At 48.2% G+C, this 20,453-nt stretch overlaps 1 long non-coding RNA gene across 8 annotated transcripts in view; it reads left to right on the top strand.

Annotated features, from left to right (window-relative positions):
* Window positions 1–20,453, top strand: part of LOC125333652 — a 50,795-nt gene that overhangs the window by 4,675 nt on the left and 25,667 nt on the right. For 5 of the 8 annotated variants that reach the window (XR_007206938.1, XR_007206943.1, XR_007206942.1 and 2 more), the window contains exons 2-3: window positions 17,232–17,359; window positions 17,884–17,966. This is a non-coding gene — a long non-coding RNA (uncharacterized LOC125333652). Of the gene's footprint in view, window positions 1–17,189; window positions 17,360–17,474; window positions 17,560–17,883; window positions 17,967–20,453 lie in introns of all 8 variants that reach the window. The other 3 variants (XR_007206941.1, XR_007206939.1, XR_007206944.1) reach the window with 3 other exon arrangements.

The raw sequence follows: 20,453 nt of genomic DNA, 5'->3' as shown, positions 1-20,453 counted from the left end.
GAGCTCTCGAAGCCGCCGCTTCTGCGGCACACATGAAAGGTCTGGGCTTCCTCCTCTCTTATCAGGCACCTGTTGTTGTATCCAGACATTACTCACATCCTTGGAGTCACATCTTGTTTTGCATAATTAACACCAACTGCTTTGTTTCCTTCCTCCCCTTGCAGTTCTGCTCTGTGGCCTTACCTGGCTGAGCAGCCTTCAGGGTTATTTTGGGTTTTAACACAAGCGATGGAAATTTGGGAGCACCAGCTTGGGGAAGGTGGGAAGATTTTAGGTGGAAGGCATGCTCTTTAGTCTTGAACTAGTGCTGCAGCCACGGCCTGTGGTGGGAATTCTGCACCAATTCCTTGTGAGTGGTATAAAAGAACCTGAAGCAAACCTGAACAAAGGTCTGTGCAGCAAATTTGGACTCGGAAAATGGCAAATCATAGAATCCTGGAATGGTTTGGGTTGGGAGGAACCTTAAAGCCCATCTTGTTCCACCCCTGCCATGGGCAGGGACACCTCCCACTGTCCCAGGGTGCTCCCAGCCCCGTCCAGCCTGGCCTTGGGCATATAGATTATATAAGGGTTTTTTGAGGGTTAGGGCGTTATAGTTGTTAATTTTTTGCAATATATCTGGCTTATCTGGCAACTTTAATTCCACCTGAATGTCCCATCTTTTGCTCTTGCTTTTTGGAGTTTTGCTGCTTTGAAGAGGTTTCCTGATTAATGTTTGCTGTGTGCTGGCTGTGTCATCATCTCAAAAGCTGAACTCAGTATATCAGAGCAATTTGCCTTTCCCTGGCATAAAAAATTCCACTGAGATAAATGCGAATTCTGAAGCTGGGACCTGACCAGGGCTGGGATTTTGGACTGGCTGCTCTGCAGAACTGTGCTTTGCACAGGTAGAACTCAGGGAGAGAGCAGGTCCAGCCTGGTTGTGATGGATGAGCAGGGTTCTGAGGCTGCTGGGATCCTTCCTGCTGCCCAGCTGGCAGAGCAGCAACGCTCGCTATCAGGCCAAGGCTCTCAGTCTGAGATATGGATTTTCCCATCGTGGGCTCCAGGTCTGAGACTGGACCTGCTGCTCAATCTTCTTGGAAGGGCTGTGGGTTGTTTTCCAACCTGCAGGACTCAGCCACTTGATAGTAGATGAGGGAGGGAAATATTTCACCCGTTTCTGATCGACTCGATCATCTCAAGGACCATAAATTGTGAATATGCCCATATTTTTTTTCCTGAATATTTATTTACGGTTCAGGTCAATAGTCTCCAGAAACACAATTCTGCTTACAAACGAAATTCCTGGGCTGCATTCCCAGGCATTCCCATGTGACTCGAGCATTTTTAGCAACTAAGTGAACAAATGCAAACGTATTTTCAGGGCAGGGGAAGTGCTGCTATCCACATTCCCTCCGAGTGCCTGGGACCCCTGGATGTGACCCCGCAGAGGTCCCTTCTGTGCGGCATCCCTGTCTGGGGCCCCTGGCAGGTGTGCCAGGGCAGGCACAGCGACTTTGGCCATCTGCAGCTTAATAATGCCAATGGAAAGGCCCCATGCTCTGTCCTGTGTCCCCAGGTGTGGCCAGTGCCCCAGGTGGTACCCTGGCAGGACACAGCCCCTCTCTGCTGGTCTGACACAGCTGGGAATTGTCTTTCCTGTGGATTTCTGGGCCCAAGATAGGTGGATATCTGTTTTTCCAATGCCAGGGAAGAACTGATGCCAGCAGGCAGCACCTGCAGGCTCAGGGCTCTCAGCAGCCATCACTTCACCTGGGACTAAGAAATGAAATTTCACAGGGAGGAAATGGTGTTCCCTGGCAAACAAAGCAGCATTGTGGAAAAGTCCTGACCTTAAAAGTCATGCTGACCACGCAGCAGAGCTTTACAGGTCTTTTGGTGTCTGTATTGCTGTGGCAGGCCAGTCTGAGCCTGAAAAATCCGGGTATTGGGATTGTTCTCGCTTCTCCAGTCCATGGACCGAGCTACAAATTATTGACAGCAGCCTGAAGAAATGCTGCATCCATCCCTGAAACCCCCAGCTGGTACCCAGCTACATTTTGGTCAGAAAACCCTCTAATTCCTTCCTCAAAAGCCACATAACTTTTCACTGCATGGCTTCATGCTGTAATTAATGAACAGCAAAGCAAACACTTAAATATCAACCGGTTTTTTTAACGTATACTGAAGTGATCAAAAGCAGACAGCAAATCCATCTTTATTTTGGCAGGAATAAGGTCTGTATCTCCCACCTGAGATAGACAGGGATGCTGATGAGTAACAGCCATGCTGAATTAATGTATCAGCATAAAAGATCAAATAAATTACTGTTACATTCTTGTTTTTCCTCCTTCTGTAGAATTGAGCTTTCCCCAAAAGCAAACTATGTCCAAACGATCTCTGAGGTCTCTTCAGGTAAATAATCTGTTGTCAGCCTTCAAACGTTTTTTGTGTCCAATTAGTTTTGATTTGCTGGGGAAGATGTTGGGGCTGTTTCTTTAAGAAAAGCTGAAGTCCTGCAGTGCCAGTGGATAAATCCCTGGGGCTGACAGTGGTTTGATCACCGAGGGACCACCAATGTCTTTTTCCTCTTGCATTTCTGGCCTGAAGTTTATGAAACTTGGAACCAAAAGGCACATATTTAATCCCAGTGTAGCTGCTGCAGTAGTTAAAGGTATTCCTGTGGAGTAATTTCTGTTTTTTCTGAGGTTAAGGTTTAAAATGTAAAGACATCACTGAGATGATGTCTGTGTGCTGTGGTGGCAGGGGCTGTGCTGGTGGGAAACAATTGGGTTGGGGTTTTTATGCTATAAAATCATTCTGGGTTGTAGCTCTTCGCTGGATGGGTGAGGATTAATTAACTGCATATTTTAAGCAGAGCTCCTCTGGGCCCTGTGACACTGATTTGGTTTGTGGGGCTCCTGTCTCCAGCCCCATGCCGTCGTTTTTAACTGGGTTTGGTTTTTGGTGGATCTGTAACACACATCACAACGGAAAAGGCTGGAATGTAACATTTCGTTCATGATTTATAACTGCTAAAATAAATTGCAAGCGAAAATATTCCTCCAAGTTAAAGTTCCTTTAGGGAAGTGCCATTCCTTGAGGAACTGGTGTGAGTTTGTCCCAGATTAAGGTTTGGTGTGAATGGTCCAGGGGGCTGATGGTGGTTGTGGGGCCCTGATGGAGCTTATGGGGGGCTTGCACCTCACCCCAGCCCCACATGGATGAGGGGGAATCTGTCTCTCCCTGCAAGATCAGCTCTGATTCCCCTGGTTTTCCGTCCCTCATGTGTTTACTCCTCCACAGGGTACAGCAGTAGAACAAAATCTACCCGACCCTTCCCTCTTTGAAGTATCACTGGGTATTACAGAGTCACATAATTGTCTGTAATTACCATATTCTAACACTTAAATATTTTCCTGACTAATTTCCTCCTGTCTCTGCTTTGAAAATACCCAGATTATATCCATTAAAAAGTTACAGACTGGAAAATATGCAATTTCAAAGGAAATTTTTTTTTGCACTTAAACCCCACTTTTCTTTGTGGCCTTAACCTGTTGCCTCTGACAGAATTACTGGAGTTTAGTGTTCTGTTGTGGTTTAGTTTTTTCTTTAAAAGCCCCACCAGCCCACAGCCCCTCATGCTGTATATCAGGATGTTATGACAGCTCTGCTGGGCTGAGTCCAGCAGTCGATGCTCTGTCAAAATACCCGTCATTTCCTGTAGTTTTGCCTAATTAATGGTGCAGTAATGTGGAAACTTAGAACAGCACCAGAAGGAAAAGTAAATGTTAAATGATTTGCCTTTAATGGATCTCAAAAGCATCTCTTTTTTGCCTTTTTTTTTTTCTTTCTTCCTCATGAGCTGTTTTTCAGGCACCTTCGTCCTCTCTGCTGATCCTGGTTCCCTTCAGTTTTCTTCCTTCCTACAAGTGGGGGGCTCACCAGTGTCAGGGACTTGCAGCACAAAGGACACCAGCTCAACACCTGGGAGGGGATGCATTTCCTTAGCACAGTGATTAGCCCTGGCTGCTGGAGAACAAAAGCAGATAGTATTTGAAATGAATGTGACTAATTCAAATTCACTCGATAGCATCCTGTTGTTTCTGTCTCTCCTTAGCTTTCAGATCTTCAAATAGGATCCAGGTAGTTTGGTTAAAGCATCTCCAGAGTCTCCTTTTCCTGTCGGGGTGGGGAGGGAAAGGGAGGCTGTGTGGTTGGAACAGGTGGAAAGGTGGGCATGGAATGACAGGACACAGGGAATGGCTCCCACTGCCAGAGGGCAGGGTTAGATGGATAGGAAGGAATTGTTCCCTGGGAGGGTGGGCAGGCCCTGGCACAGGGTGCCCAGAGCAGCTGGGGCTGCCCCTGGATCCCTGGCAGTGCCCAAGGCCAGGTTGGACATTGGGGCTTGGAGCAGCCTGGGACAGTGGGAGGTGTCCCTGCCCATGGCAGGGGGTCAGAATGGATGAGTTTTAAAGTCCCCTCCAACCCAAACTGTCCTTGAATTCTCTTGCATTTCTTTTGAAATGGGAAGTAAATTAAACCATAGACAACGAACAGGATCGAATTGATGAAGGAAAGGCCTGTGCAGTGCAGGAGGGTTCCTCACCTGGGCACCCTGCAGAGCCCTGCTGGGGTCGGGGGGAGCCTCCCCAGCCCGGGGTGAAGGGCACCAGCTCTGCCAGGAGCCAGGAGGGCGCCGGGCCGGGCGTGGGGGGCTGGCTGATCCTCTTTTACGGTGTTTTGGTTCTCTGAAAAATATTTTGTTGTGAGAAACACCAAATGGATGTGAACGTTCTCAGGGGTGGAGGGAACAAGGGGAGGGAGAAAGTTAGTCATCGTCCTGGCAGGCGAGAGCCAGCGAGGACAAGCACTGGATGATGCACAGGGCAAAAATAGCCCAAGTTCCAAATGGAATGGGATGTGACGGCCGAGTTCCTCCGAGGGAAAACACTCCCGAGTCCTTGGGCACGTCTTCGCTGGCGTTTGGTGCAGAGCCGTGTAGGGCCTTTGCTTATCTGGGGGACAAACGGACAATGCTTGGGAAACAGAGAACTAGGGAGGAGAAACTGGTGTGAAAATAAGCCTTATGCCTTACTGGTCTGAAATTTTGGGAATTTCGAGACTTATCTTTCAGTCCAGTCTAAACCCCCACTCTTTCCGTTCTAAAGCAAAGTCCTCTGTCCATCTAATGGATGGGAGCACTTCCCATGTCCATCGAGTTATGTCCAGTACCCTTTGTAAGGGTTAATGTTAGAAGGGAAAAGTTATTTGTACTAATTTTGACCTGTTTGACCTTTGATTTTGTGAATTTTTTTTCATTAAACCATGTGTTGAAAGAGACTTGAGTTTTCACCTCAAAACTTGTCTCAGTTATTGAAGTAATTAGAACCAGAATGGATAAAGTTTGGAAATGACCCTAAATTTTCATAATCAAATCAAATCTTGGCCCCCAGAATTGCCAGGAATGTTAAATTCTGATAGCTGATCTGTGAATTGATATCCCTGACAGGAACTTGGCAGCCAAAGAGGCTGGGAACCTTCAAAATTTTTTGTCCTATCTCAACAAATTCAGTGATATGAATAATGAAATTATGTGGATTTGTCCTACTCATCTGACCCTGGGGGTATTTTGGGCCGGAGGCCCTGGTCCAGCTCTGTGGGCTCTTCTGACGGGCTCTGAGGTTGGAAGCTCCAAAGGGAAAGGTTTTGCCGTCTTTAGGAATTTTAGGGAGATTTGCAGAGCAGTGAAACAACAGGTTGAATGGAACCCCCCACCTTAGTCCACTTTTCCTGTATTCCCCATCCCAGCCACTTTACAGTTCAAACCATGTTTTTTTCTTTAAAATATTCTCCAGGGAGTGTCAGGAGTCCCTTTTCTGCCCCAGGCTCTCTTAGGAAGCCTGAAGTAGCTTCAGCACCTTTGACAAGTCGGTTTTGCTTTGTCCAGCAGGAGAGTGAAGAGATGATTTAAGGACAGCCTTGGCGAGGGGCTGCACGCTCTGCCCGTGCCGTGGTGTCTGTGTTCCTGCCACGTGTCTTTCCTGGCTCGTGTTTCATTATCTTGGTGCTTCCCGACAGGAATAGTTTGATGTCAGTGCTCAGGAGCCCCAAAGTGCCCCGTGTTTTGTTGGCTGTTTGTGATCGGCGTGTGCCAGACGTGGCTTCTCCCTGTTGGAGGTTTTTGTGCCTCAGGGTTGGATCGACTGCTCTAGTGGAACAGTGTGTATGTCCTGTGGAAGCGTTTTTGTTTTCAAAGGCAAGCAGCACATTGTGCACACATGGAAGTGTGTGGCTTTCAGAAAACCAACCACTATTTCTGGATGCTTGAAGAGCCAGCGTTGGCCAGTTTGGGGTATTTTTAGCAGCAAGGACTTGACCGTTTGATATGGAGGGATTAAGGTTTGATGATCTGGAGGCTGGACATTTCAGTTTCAGGTGTTGTCATTTGTTCCTTGGAGATGGAAAAGCCCTGGGCTATTTAACTGCTGTCTCTCTAGCCCTGGAATAACAAGTTAAAGTGTCCCAGGAGAAATTAGGATCTGGTGCCACTCAGACAGGCTCAAGCTACTGCATGGCAAGCTGACCCTAAGCTTAATCTTAGCCCAAAACAAAGTCCAGTCCTAGCCTTTGGCCCTGTCAGCCACTTGTGAGCTATGAAAGGGGACTGTTGAGGTTGAAAATCTGTCTAATAAAATGTACTTTCATTAGAATACAGCAATATTAATAAGATAAGTAATGCTATTATTACTTTAAAGAATGTGTGCCAGCAGTTTCTTCATCTGCTCCTCTTTGGAGGACAAGCTCACCCTCCTAATTATTGTGTTCCTGTTCTTAGGCAGGTGAGTAGTCAGAGCATGACAACAGCCTGGCATCTAATGTATGCACAGGTTAAATGGATCTGTAATTTTTGGGAGAGCAGTGAATGAGTATCAGGAGCCCAGGAGACAATTTCCTACATGCTGCTCGCTCTGCTTGCAGGAGGACGTGTTGGTCCTGGGCGAGCTGCCGTGAGCACAGCGCCGTGGGTGACAATGGGATCCCTGTACAAACAGTGCTGGCTTCTCCACGCAAAAAAAATGCAGCAAGGAATTTTTAGCACGTTGTCATGCAGCACTCTCTGTTTCCTGGCTTCCACATTCAAGCTGTGTAATAATATTTATATACAAATGCTGACTGTGATTTTCCACCCCGGAAAAAGGAGATGTCATTTAAAAGTGCCGTGTGTGATGTAAAGCAGGGATTTGACTCGCGGCCTTGCACATGGTGTGGGCGTGGATTTTAATTGTTTGAAAAGAGATCATTTCAAAAAATGTAACAGTCTTGCTACATAAGCACATTCCCCTGAAGTAAAGGTCATTTTGCTCTTTAGAAGTTGCTTTTGGAAGGGAGGGGAGGGTCCTGCTCTTGCCTTTCCTTGTTCCTGCCTTTTGAAACGTCCTGGAGAACATGAAGTCTTTCACTGTGGGGCTGAAGCAGCTCTCAGGCCATGTTCAAGCTGGGATCCAGTACCAGGAGAGCTGCAGCCATCCTGCACTGGCACATGGAAGCTCGTTTTTCCCCTGAAGATCCATGCTATCCCTTGTCCCTGGAGCCAACACCCGTGTCCTGGTTCTCCTGTGTCAGTGATCACAGTCTCTTAAGCTTTTCTGGAGCTGGGATTTATAACCAGTTCCAGGCAAAATTGCTGCTTTTTGGCTCCAGCCAAGGAAAGTGTTCTGATATCTTGCCAGTTGCCAGCACATTTCTAATCCTGGTGTCCTGGGGCCTTGGTTTTCATGTTGAAATCTCTGCTCCTACCAGGCTCTTGGTGAACTGAACACACAGAAAATAACGACTTGCTGAGCTGGGATGTGTTTGCTCATCTTCTGATCCACACTTGACCAAAGATGGTTGGATCATGGCTTTGTTTTATCCTGCTACAGTGACAGAATCCAGATGTGAGCATCCTAAATCTTCAGTGTTCCCGGTTTTCTCCTTCATGAGCCCTTTGAAACCAGGGCTGTCACTCTGGCTGTGCAGCCCCTGGTCTGGCAGGGTCCTACACCTCTCTGACTCTGTAATAATGGGGTCATTGGGCTACAGGTGTACCTGTGCCCAGCTGCATTTCAAGATAATCTCCTTGTTGGCTACAAACCAGAGGGCTCCAGAGAATAACAAGGTAGTGGCACAAACAATAGGTGGCATAAAACTCCCCTGCCACCATGTCATGAGAGACTCTCACGGGGAAGATGCTGCAGCTGAAGTTTGGTTGGCAGTTGCTGTGTTACATTTTTGCAGGTTGCTTAATCCTGACTCCTTTTGAATGGTGTTTCTGGAATTAAAAATATAACTAGTTTAATGTGCTTTATCTCAGGGTGGGTGTTTTGGGCCGAAGCAGCAGCTGCCTGGGAGGGGGATCCTGGCTTTGCACAGGCACAGTGACACAGCTTTAAACCCCTGGGCTGGACAGGATGGTGAGAGCCAGCACTTCCTCCCCTAAAGCATTCAAAAGCAGTTTTAAATCGGATTAGGATTTAACAATCACTTCATGGTTTGCTCACTGCAGGGAGGATCAAAGCCCAGCGAGGACTCTTCAGCTGTTTGCTTTTCCTTTATGTAGAAACTTCACCATGGCTGCCCTAAAAACCCCACTAAATACAATAAAAAACCTCCCTTCTCAGAAAAGCAAATTACTTAACCACAGCCTAAAATAAGGTGTTCATTATCTGGTGACACTTTTTTCCTCTCTCTGCTATTTTACTAAGCTCCCATTCTGAGGCAGTGCAGGGAGCAGGTTTGCATTCCCAGCTCCAGCTGGACTGATCCTGGGAGATCCCAAAACTGGAATATGGATTTGCCTTGATGTGCTGTGTCATCTCAGTGCCTGGCCAAAAAAAAGTTCAGCATTTACTCTATTGAATAATGGTGTGGTGTCTCAGGGGAGCAGGGACTGCTGCAGTGCTGCACAGATGCTGGAGGGACTTTTCCTTGCTGTTTGGTGGGAATGTTTTTAAAATCCGAGAGGTTTGTGTGCATTTTCCTGCTCAAGGTGACCAGGGGTTTATCCTGCTGGGAGAGGCTCAGAGCAGCAAGGTTTAAAAAAAATAGTGATAATGGGAGAGGGAAAAGAGTTTTGTGGCTAAAAGAGAGACAGTTTTGTGTCTGACCCTCTGGCTCCTTCCTACTGTTGTAATACAGATTTGTCTGAAAGAGATCACCCTGGCACTTTGAATATGTACATGTGGCACTTGGGGACTTTATTTAGTGGTGGCTTAATGGTTGGACTTGATCTTGGAGGCCTTTTCCAACCTAAATGATTCCATGATTCTGTGGCATCTCAGAGAGCTGCACCCTGGGGTGCTGAGCCAGAGCTGCCCATGATTTATCTGGAGGCTAATGCCCATTTTCTCCTCCCCATGTAATGTGGTTTAGCTCAGAAAGGGAGCTAAATGCAGAATGAGGATTAAACTGTGTAAGCCTGATGGATGTTTTGTAGGTGATGCTTTGCAGAAAATCATTACTTTGAAATGTTGGAATAGAAAAGAACATTTTTCAGGCTTTTCAGACATAACATGTTGTGGAGAAGGAGCTTGGAACAGATGTACTCATAGTTTATTCCATTTATCATATTAAAAATAAAGAAAAGACAATTTCAGCTCATTTACTGCTTTATTAGTTCAAATAAACAGCTTTTCTAATCGATGTGTATGGCAAGCACAATGCTTTCATAATTGGCAGTGGTGGTTCCAAAATTAATGGGACTGTCCCTGTTTATGGTCTGTAACAAGTCACACAGTCGATCCATTGGTCTAATCCAGCCCTTAACCTCATGTTCGTTTTAGCACAGGAAAAATTATAATTTTACTTTTAAATTTTAAAGCATTTGAGGGTTGTTGTTTTCCCCCCATCCTTTTGAGAAAGCGCAGTTGGAAATGAGCAGAGCTGCACAGGAAACGGTCCCAAGGAGAATGGCTCAGCTACATCTGAGGGAGTCTTATGCTCTTATTTATCCAGAGGTATTTATTGATTTTACCTTCCTTTGCAAAAATGCTGATTTAATTTATGAGGTGATAGAAGAGGCTGGGAGAATAATTTTACCTATAAGAGTGCAGAATTGTCCAACTAATTGCCCAGGAAAAAGAGAAAAGATCTGCTGATCTACCCCTGCAGATGTTTCTCATCTGGAATACAGACCATTTCCAGATATTTATTTTTTCGATTACTGTTTATTTTGATGCTTTATTACATGGCCATTGCCAGGAAGGAAATGGTGCTCAGAAATCCAGCAAGATGTTTTTTTCTACTTTGGTACTATTTATTTAGTAACAATTTGGGGTTTAACCCCTTTCTCCCCCTTTTCTTTGTCTGATTGTGAGCCCTCACTTCCATCCTTCACTGGGAAAAAGAAAACACACTGGTCCTGGGCTGAGACCCATCATGGTTGTTATTAAACTCCCAGAATTTCATGGAGACATTAATGCTCATTTCCAGATTGTAACAAATAAGGACCTGTTGGCTTTTTTTGCCACCTAGTGCTTCTGTCCCTGCATTACTGTGGAGGGTTGTGTGTGTGAGGAGTGAGGAACCATATGGTGCTGCAGCTCCTCTGCCAAACCCCTGTTTGGTTTGTCAGAGGAGTTTCCTTGCACGAGTGGAATAAACTCAAACCTTCCCTGGTTTGCTCGAGACCCACCAAGTGCTGTGGAAAACTTTCTGTGTGCTGAGTGGGAGAAAACAGGGAGCACCTCTTGCTTCTGGTCTGATTTTAAACCTGGTGATCCTTCTCCCTGGAAGATGCTGAGCTTGCTGATGTTTTGTGAGTTCGATAGGATGGTGTATGTTCCCACTGTGGACAGAGCTTCAAATCTCATGGCTGGACACACAGAGCCACTCTGTCCTCTGGGCTGGCAGCAGTGATGCTCCAACACCCCTAAGCTGTGGTTCCATATGATTAAAAATGGCTGGAAAATTAAATATATGCAAAGCCAACAATCTCATGCCACTTTATTTCTCCAGATTTCTCCCATAGCTGTTGGTGTGCCAAATCTGCCTCAGGCACTTACACCCACAGGTACATGTGATTTGTAATTTAAGGTGATGCTGTGCATTATAGCTGGAAATGGGCTACACCTGGATCCAAACTGGGTGTTTGCAAGAGCCCCAGTTGGGTTGGGGGGTGTGTTCATGCTGAGGGATGTGCAGCCCCTCCTTTCCCTGTGCAGGCTCTGCCTTGAGCAAACCCCAGAGCACAATGGAGCCGTTCTGCTCCAAACGGGAGCAGGAAGGTGGGTGGATTAGGAAATATTTTATAGTAGGGATTTTTCTTCCACTGAGCCATGTCACATTCAAGTCCCACTATTGCTTTATGGCCACGTGCCTGTCCTACCCTGTGAGCAGCAGACCTGCTGCTGTCCATCTGTCCATGTGTCCGTCCGTGTGTCCGAGGCAGGGCTCTGGTCATGCTTGGAGTCACCAGGGGCAGTGCTTGGCAAGGCTCTGCAGTGCCCGTGGCCGTGGGGTACAGCAGCACTGACAGGCTCCTGCAGTAGTTGATATATTGCCTTTTGGTCCCTGGTGATGGCATCCAGACCTCCCAACCTTTCATAATCCACAAATGGAAAAGTGGCACTTAAAATGAATTTATTCAGGTGGGAGCTCTGTAAAACATGAAAATAAGGCTTTTGACTTGCTGCACCTACACTTGAGTGTCAATGAAAAGCTTTTTATTTGGTTTTAGAGCCAGACTTGCAGAAGTCAGTGTGCCTTGTGGTCTGGACCTCTGTGTTACGGGAGCCAGACTGGAACAGGGCACGGACAGGGCGGAGGGGATTGGAAGTGAAGCTGCCCAGTGAAAGACCAGCAAATCTTTGAGCATCTTGGAGGCGAGAGTTTGCCAGGGGAAGGCTGGAAATGGGAGGGGAGAGATGAGACAGACAACCCCCCAGAAGAAATTCCTTTGGGATTAATAAGTAAGTCTTTATTATAATTTTTGTCCCTGCTTTGTGCAGCGGGATCGCCCGGTGCTCCCTGGCTGCTGCCTCCCTGCTGGGCAGCATGGGAGCATCTCCTGCCAGAGCTTCCAGCTCTGTTCAGCCCGAGGGGCTGCGGGTGGAGAGGAGGGAGCAGGGGATGGTGGTGGAGCAGCAGCAGCGAGCAGGCGCCGCTGCCTTCGCCCACTTATTTGATTTGACACTGTCCTCAAACACAAGGTCATTTACAGCCCGCCCGGGGCTGCCAGACGAGGAAGTTACCTTGCGAAGGAAGGAACCAGCCCATGCTGTCTAAATATTGTCAATTGTGTGCTGAATGGAGGCCACAGCCTGAGGAACCTCAATAGTAGCTCTTTGTGTCCCTGGCCGCCTCCTGCCAAAGTACTTTCCATAATTAGGAGTAAAATGTATTTACATTCCTGCCGTGCTCGGTGCCGGCACACACCTGTGCGCGTGTGTGTGTTCATGTATGAGGTGCAAGCAGTTATACTCCTGTGCTTTTAGAGTCCGTGTTCCTGCCTGGAGTCATGGGAATGGTGCAGCAACCAATGGAGGTAACTGGGATGTGTGGGACAGTCAGGGGTTGTAATGGTGAGAGGAGAAGAAATCCAATGGATTCCCCTCTGCCAGGCAGGAGCATAATCCCCCTGCAGAGAGATGCTGTATTTGGTCTGAATCGGAACGTCCGGGCTGAATGCCGCCTTTTAAAATTCATTGACGTTTGCACGGAAACCAGAAAAATGGGCTTAAGTCAAGAATGCAATAACCTCACTCAAAACTGCCCTCCATGGCAGGCACTCATCCACTTCCAGCCGTTCTGCTCGCGGGAAGATAAATGGAGGAGGAGTGGAATCCTGTGTATGGCCGCATGGCAGCGGGGCTGGAATACCGTGGGTGATGTACAACAGCTTTTCCAGGCATGTTTCTCCCCCTCCCTCCATGGTAACTCGCAGCCAGACATTGATTAGTTCAGTTTGGGGGGAAAAAGAGTCGTGCAGGACAACTGGATACTTCAGCAGAGAGATTCCTGAACCGAGTCCAAGGGAGAACGGAGCGGTCACGTGGTGCTGGCACCGTGCCTGCTTCCAGCTGCCGAGTTTCATTAGGAGACAGCCAAAATACATTAATTAGTCTTCTAACATAACTCTCCTGTGTAGGCAGTGCTGTGGCTTTCACAGGAGCAGAGGAGATGGTCTGTACAATGTGTGAATGATGGCCATGATGCAACCTCTGTGTCAAGATGTGTCCCCTGCCTGAGGCTTCCAGGAGTCCCCCTGGGCGGTGGGATCGTGCTGGGGAGACCGGGGCAGAGGAGGCAGCCTGCTTTAGGTTTGGGCTTTCCCAAAGTTCAGTGTGGCTTCAGATCCAGGGTTGTTTCCTACCTGTTTTGTGCAGGAGGCTGTAGCCAGGTGGGGGTCAGTCTCCTCTCCCGAGAACAGGTGACAGGACAAAAGGAAACGGCCTCAAGTTGCACCAGGGGAGGTTTAGGTTGGATACTGGGGAAAATTTCTTCCCTGAAAGAAGAGTGGAGTCCTCATCCCTGGAGGGATTTAACAGCCATGTGGATGTGGCACTTGGGGACATGAGGTGGCATTGGCAATGCTGGGGAATGGCTGGACTCGATGATCTTGGAGGGCTTTTCCAACCTGAATAGTTCTGTGACTTTGTCTATGATTCTGCCTCTACATGGAGTCTCATCTGACAGATCTCCCCAACAATGATTTCAGACAAATACTCTGAAATGGCTACATCTGTGTTCCTCTTGTGGGGCAGTCAGAAGAGACACCCACAAGTGCACTGGGGCAATCCCTGCTACTGTTGCAAAACTCCTTGTAAAAATTCTGCAGAAATCCAAGGAAAAAGTCGCGCTCAGTCTAATCATGAGTTTACTTTTCCTCCGGAAGCTTTCTGAGCTTCCAGGCACTTAATGGAAACACCAGTGCTCCCACTTGGAGGGCAGGCTGGAAAGTTTGCGTGGGTTTGTGTGAAGCCTCTTTCCATTATGCTTTTGTCAGACTTTGCCTCCGTAAAGGGGAATTTGGGCTTTCCATGTCAAAGCCCTCTGCAAATGCTACCCGAGACCTCTCATCAGTGCTGTAGTTTGTACAGGAACACCTCCCAGTGCCTGCCCACGAGTGGGGAAGGCAGCTCTAACACTCCTGCCCTTTGAGGGAAATGTCTGTTATTTGGGATTTTTCATTCTTTCCTCCCTTGGCGTTCACCATTTCGGATGCAGGCTCATGCTCCTGCTCTCTTTAATGGCCTGTTTTTCCTCTAACCACTTCCAGCTCCAAAACCTCTCCACATCTTCTCAATGTAAATACACTTAACTTCCCAGAGCAGGCTGGGGAGACAGTGGTGACCTTCAGCTGAGAGCAAAGCATTTCAGTTTGACCTACTTTGCTGCAGAGTGGGTTTGGCTGTGGCAGGGCAGCTCTCTGCTCCCTGCCCTCCTCTTGGGGAAGGTCCTTGGGGAGATGCTCCATGCGAGTGAGAGAGCAGGGCTTAAGGAGGATGGTAACCTCAGGCCCTGAGTTTGGGGTGATGTTTGGGTAGCTGGGTGCTGGCTTTCTCCATAGTGCCAGCTTTTATATTTGCAGCTTTAGATGTTTGATTGTGCCTTTAAAAAAATCTGCCACAGGTTGGTAACACAAAATGCCCATCACAAAATACTCATTTTTCATTCACTACCTCATTTTTTTCTCTTTGCTTGCTTTTCTCAAGGCTGGTCGTGTGAAGGGAGCAGCTGCAGGAGGAGCCAGGCTGCCGTGGTCCTTCCCAAGTCTCCTTGGCTGCACCAGGAAAAGCTGTGGTTGCTTTGTCTCTCTTGTCCTCTGTCAGAACTTCTGGGCAGTGCCAGTGCAGCTGTGGCTTTGCCTGGGTGGTGATAACACATGGCACCACAGAGGGGCTGGTCCTTCTTCCAAATGCTTCAGGAGGAAAATTCCAAGTGTAGAGAATTTGTCAGTCCCCAAATCTCCTCCTTTGAGTGTGTGTATATATGGGCATATAATATTGCAGCCTAAAGGGGCTCAAGGAGAGCTGGAGAGGGACTTTGGACAAGCAGTGACAGGACACAGGGAATGGCTTCCCACTACCAGAGGGCAGGATTAGATGGGATATTGAGAGGAAATTAATTCCTGTGAGGGTGGGGAGGCCCTGGCACAGGGTGCCCAGGGCAGCTGTAGCTGCCTCTGGATCCCTGGCAGTGTCCAAGGCCAGGCTGGAGCAGCCTGGGATAGTGGGAAGTGTCCCAGCCCATGGCAGGGGTGGCACTGGGTGATCTTGAAGGTCTCCTCCAAGCCAAACTGTTCTGTGTCTCTGTGATTCTAGGAGTGTATTAATTGGGGATAATTTAATAAATGCACACTAGGGATGCTTAGCTCTTTAGATGTTGCCATTTTCTGCAGTACTGGTTTCTCAGGAGGGCTGTGGGGTGGCCTCTCTGGAACTACAGTTGTCTTTTGTTAGGGGACGTGTGTCTTTAAAACCAAGTTCCCTCCTTATCTCAAGTTTAAAGTGCAAAATTCCCAGGTTGGAAGCAAGTTAAAATTTCCTGTTCCAGCTGCATCTGCATTCAGTCCTGGAAGCAGATACTTGGCTGTAATTTAAAAAAAAAAAAAAAGAAGAGAAATTGATATTGCAGGTAAGAAGGAGCAACTGAGGAAAAAGTCCTTTCAGAAGCCCTTCAAGCAGTTTTCAGGATAGTTTTCACTTATTCCTGAATAATTCCTACCACTGGTCACCCATTAAAAATAACAAACCCAAACTCAACCCCACGTCCCTGCTGATAAACACCCTGGACTTGCTCGTAGCTTATCTAATGCCTGAACATCTGTTTCTCCCTTGCTGAGAGGTTCCCTTGGACGAGTTAATGCAATTCCCTATGCAAAGGTTAAACAAAGTTGAGAGGCTCCGACCGGTGGCCTCGTGCCACGGGGCCTGTGCTGCACAAACAGCTGCACTCTGGAAATGTCCCATTGTAATTCAGAAAGAAGCTCAGGACGGGAAGAAAGTCACCCAGCCTAAGCCTGGCCTGCAGCAGGGTTGGGCTCGATGGTCTTAGAGGGCTTTTCCAGCCTTAATGCTCCTGTGATTCTGAGCTAGTCCAGTATGGAAAGGGTGTTTGGAGTGCTCATGTTCCCTGGGTCTGAAGAGCTGGTGCTGGTGGTGAGCTCTGCACCCTGCCTTCTGCCTTGGCGGTGCCATCAGCTTCCCGTGGGCTGGGCTTGGAAGCTGCAGGCCTGTTCTTGGTAGCTTGTGTGCACAGGACTATTTACATTTTTGATTATTTAATACTGTTCTGTGTGTTTGACAGAAGGACCTTTCATGGCTGGGACAGCTGGAGATGGGAAGGGCTGCAGGGTGATCCCAGCACCGACTCCTGGAGCTGCTGGGCTGAGCTGAGCCCTGGGGGTTGGGTGCCAGAGATGCTCCAAGTGACACTGACACAGCTGGGGACATCACACGGGCATGGGGGGGTTGCCACACACCTGTAACCTTGTGGGGAGATCGGGATGGCCTTTGGGATGAGGGACTCCCAGCCCACTGCCCCTTTCCCTCATCCCCATCGCTTCCCCCTTGCAGGAGCAGGTTGGGTGTGACCACACCAGGTCCCTGTAGCCCAGAATCCAGGGTGGGGTTGTGCCTGTGTCCGTGAGCTGTTCCCAAACACCACATCCACACTTTTACTTTTGTGCCCTTTCCTTTCTGTGTCAGCTTTTGGCTCCTCTGGCTCCGCATCCTGCGGGGCCGCACTTCACACGTGGAGCAGGAGCATCAAAAGCTCCTGAATAAACCCCCGCTTTATGACATCTCTTCAAAGTGCCTTTTTAAGAGTTCAAAGGCCATGAGGAAAGGAGGGGATCAAAATCAAAGGAAGATTGGGGGGGAGGAAATTAAAGCCTCAGAGGAACTTTATGGCGAGTTTTCCGTAACACTTTCAATGCCAAAATCACAAGTGTTCCCAGCACTGACTCTTCCCTGGCTGTCAGATTCCCTGGTTATCTGCACTGCTTTCAGGGCAGCTCAGCAGCTCCTGGGAGCTTCAGCCCCACATACAGACACAGGGCATCCACAATTTCACTTTTTCATGAATTTTTTTCTAAGACCAAAACTTCCCATTTTGCTCCTCCAGGCCAATGGGGAGATGTTTGTTCTGAACTGGTTCGAAGTCCTGGGGCTGGCAGCAGAGCTCACCTTTAATGAAAAGCTTATTTTTTTTGCTTTCAGGAAATGCATCTCCCTCTCTTCTCTTACTGTCTTCTACTGCAGCACCATCATTTTGTCCATGTTTGGGAAATTTCCATTACTGCTGGGGGAAAGGGACTTCTCCTGAGTGAAGACTGTGGGACCTGACTCGAAGCAAGACGAGAAGCAAAGCCTCTGTGTGAACGTCGCAGGTAACATCTACAGACTCTGCTTTACAGGGAAGAAACGCAAATCAGTGAGGTATAAACAGCTTCATATTTAGGTAGCTCTCATGATTTTATCAGTTTCCTGTCTATTTTTAAACAGTATAGGAAGAAAAGTGTACAAAGCAAGGGAAAGAAATCAGGCTGGTTGCAACTCAGGATCAAACCCTTTATAATGCTGGATGGAGGTGAGCTGGAACCACATCCCTGCTGTGGGGAGCAGAGTGGGGCAGGGATGAAGCTGGGAAGGACTGGGATGCACATTATGCTTTTCCCAGGTTCTGATACAATTTGAGGAGCTTTCAGACTCATGTCTTTAAATGGAAAGACTGAGAAGACAAATTAATTACCTGAGAAAAGAAAGTGGGTATTGGTGGAGGGAGGGAAGGCTCCTGCTCAGAGGAGCCGTGAAGTTTCCTTGGGGTTCCTTGAGCTGTGCAGGAGCAGCCTGTGGCTCCAGTTTGGTGCTCCCACGTTTAAACCATCAGTTAACAAATGCATTTCCTCCATAGGGGGGCTGTTTCCTCATCCTAGTGCTTTTCCAGAGTCCATAGTGTGTGTTCCTGCAGGAACTCTCAGCCCTTGCCCTGCCCAGGTGAGCTCACCCGCACCAAGTGCTTTCCCCACAGGTGCTTTCCAGGGCTGCTGCTCAGAGAATGGCACAAAACTGTTGCTGAACTCCCTTCTCATTAATTCATTCTCCTGTTTTTAATATATTGAACTACACACCTTGCCCTCTGTGCTCTGCTTTAGGCAGGCACTCAAAAATAGTCCAGAATGGTGCAAATATGGGAGATAAAACTCAGTGTGTGATGAGCTGTGTGGGTGGTGGTCTGGAGGACAACTACTGCCAAGAAACAAATTAAATTGCTTGTTTTTCACCCAGAGAAGTCCCAGTTTCACTAATTATCGCTGCAAAGGACACCTCAAGGTGAAATTCAGTCCGTGTTTAATGCATCTCAGCAAAAAGATAGTTTTATTCACTGGTAACAGTAAGGGGGAATTTAAGGCATGTGGAGTAACTAATCAGATTGGAACTTGGCTTGGAGACTGGGGCTGGGACCGGTAAGGTTTGTTTACAAGAGGGGATTTGCATCGAGGAGAGACCCTTTAATACAGGCTCTTTACATTAATTGGTTTGAAGCTGGCCTGTTTCAGGGAACAGATGGCTTTATTTCCCTCACGGTGCTCCAGGCCACGTGGGGGGATTTCCTTTCCAAACACGCCGTGGGCAGTGGGGACAGGCACACAAAGTCCCATCCTGCGCCGTGCCAGGGCACGGTGGGACCGTGCTGGCAGTGCCTGGTGGGGAAGGAGCCCCATGGCTGCTCGCTCAGCACCCCATAATAGCACGGTTGTTAAAGGATGTGGCAGTGTCCAGGAGGTTATTAGTGCCTTCCCATGGGAACTGGAAGCCTGGTGATTTCCATCCACCTCCACCAGAAATAGAAAGGGGCTTTTTTGAGTTCCCCTCTTGCTCAGCCCCGGATGCAGCCCCAGGGACACAGCTCCCGGGGCTGGGATGATGTTCCTGCTGGGGGGAAGAGCAGTGAGTCAGCAGAGCTGGAGACATCTGTGGGTGATGTCGGTGCTTCCTCGTGGCGCTGGGACACGCGGTTCCTCCCCGCTGTCACCGCTGGTGACACCTCACCCGGGGCATTCGGGCTGTAGCATGGGGCTGTTTGCTCCTGGAGCAGTAGCCCCTGGAGCATCTCTGTGGCCTCCTCTGGACTCACTGGTGCAGGTCCAGGTCCTTCCCTTGCTGGGGACCCCAGAGCTGGACACAGTGCTCCAGGTGGGGCCTCGCTAGCGTGGAAGAGAGGGGGGAATCACCTCCCTCGACCTGTGCCCACCCTTCTTTTAGTGCAGCCCGGGTTGGCTTTCAAATAACGAAGTCTTGGTGCTCCATGGCAGCACAGTGGGGCTTCCACAAAGCTGGAGGGTTGAAGAGAAGTTAATTGGATAGACTCGGAGTGCTCCCTGTTGCAGGTGGGCTGCAGCGTGGCCTCAGCTCCAGGTCTGTGCCGGGTCTTACTTTACTTTATTTTTGTGGGTGTTGCTAAGAGATGATTTCCCCTGGAAGCTGCAGGACCTGCACAGATGCAAACTGGCTGAGGAGGGAGGGAGGCTCCCTGAAACCCAAAGGGCAAATGAAAATCTGTTTGGGAATCCTCAGCCAGCTCCACACAGGCACTCCCAGAAAACCAGTGCTGGGCACAGGATATGGCCATTTCCCAGGAAGATCCTGGAGCATGGCACCTCCTGGCACTGTTTGCAGTGTCCTTTCCTAATGAAACTGGGTTTTTGTGCTTTTCTTAGGCTGCAAATGGTTATGCAAATTCCTAAATATTTTCCTACTTCCCTTTTCAGATGTCTAACATTATGTATTATTTTCTGATACTTACCTCACCCGGGAAATCTGTTTTCCATCTCACTTCAGCCAAGGTTTTCTTTTTAACCAGTCCTTCCCAGTATTTTCCTTTAACACTTCTGGTTTGCTGAGTGAACTTTGCAGTGTGAGGGTAAATGAAAGTGAAAATGTATTGCTTGTCACACACTGGCTGTTTAGAGAGGGTTTGGGGTTTTTTTCCCCCTCTGGATTTGAAGAGGGAGATATAAATCATTGATTTAAAACCAGGGTAATTTAACAAGATTATAGGAGAGGGAAAATCCACTTCCTACCCAAAGTAACAGTCTCTTAGGTCTCTCCACCTACACAAGCCATATGCATCCTCCGAGCTGCCCAAGATCCTCTTTTGTGTGTTTCTGGCAGGACTGTGGTGTAATAATTAAAGTCCATATGCAAAGCTTTCTTGGTGGGTCTTTTAATTACTGTGTAATTGGTCAGAGAGTTACCATCCCTCAGCCCTCAGCCTGCTCTCTGCCTTTGGAAAGTCCCGGACCTGAAGGGATATTCCAAGCTCCGAGTCCCAGATCAGAGGGATGTGATCAGGAGTTGCCTTTTTGTGCCATCTCCCTTTTTAACAAACATGAGTGAGCTGTGCTTTTCCTTGCTGGGAGTGAAGCTCTGGGCTGGGGAGAGCAGAGGGATTTGTGCTGCAGCAGCGTGGGTGGGATGCTG

This window comes from Corvus hawaiiensis, chromosome 15 (assembly GCF_020740725.1).
Source record: "Corvus hawaiiensis isolate bCorHaw1 chromosome 15, bCorHaw1.pri.cur, whole genome shotgun sequence".
In the NCBI taxonomy this organism is placed as follows: Eukaryota; Metazoa; Chordata; class Aves; order Passeriformes; family Corvidae; genus Corvus; species Corvus hawaiiensis.
The sequence above is the reverse complement of the archived record's forward strand: the minus strand, read 5'-3'. Positions and strand labels throughout refer to the sequence as shown.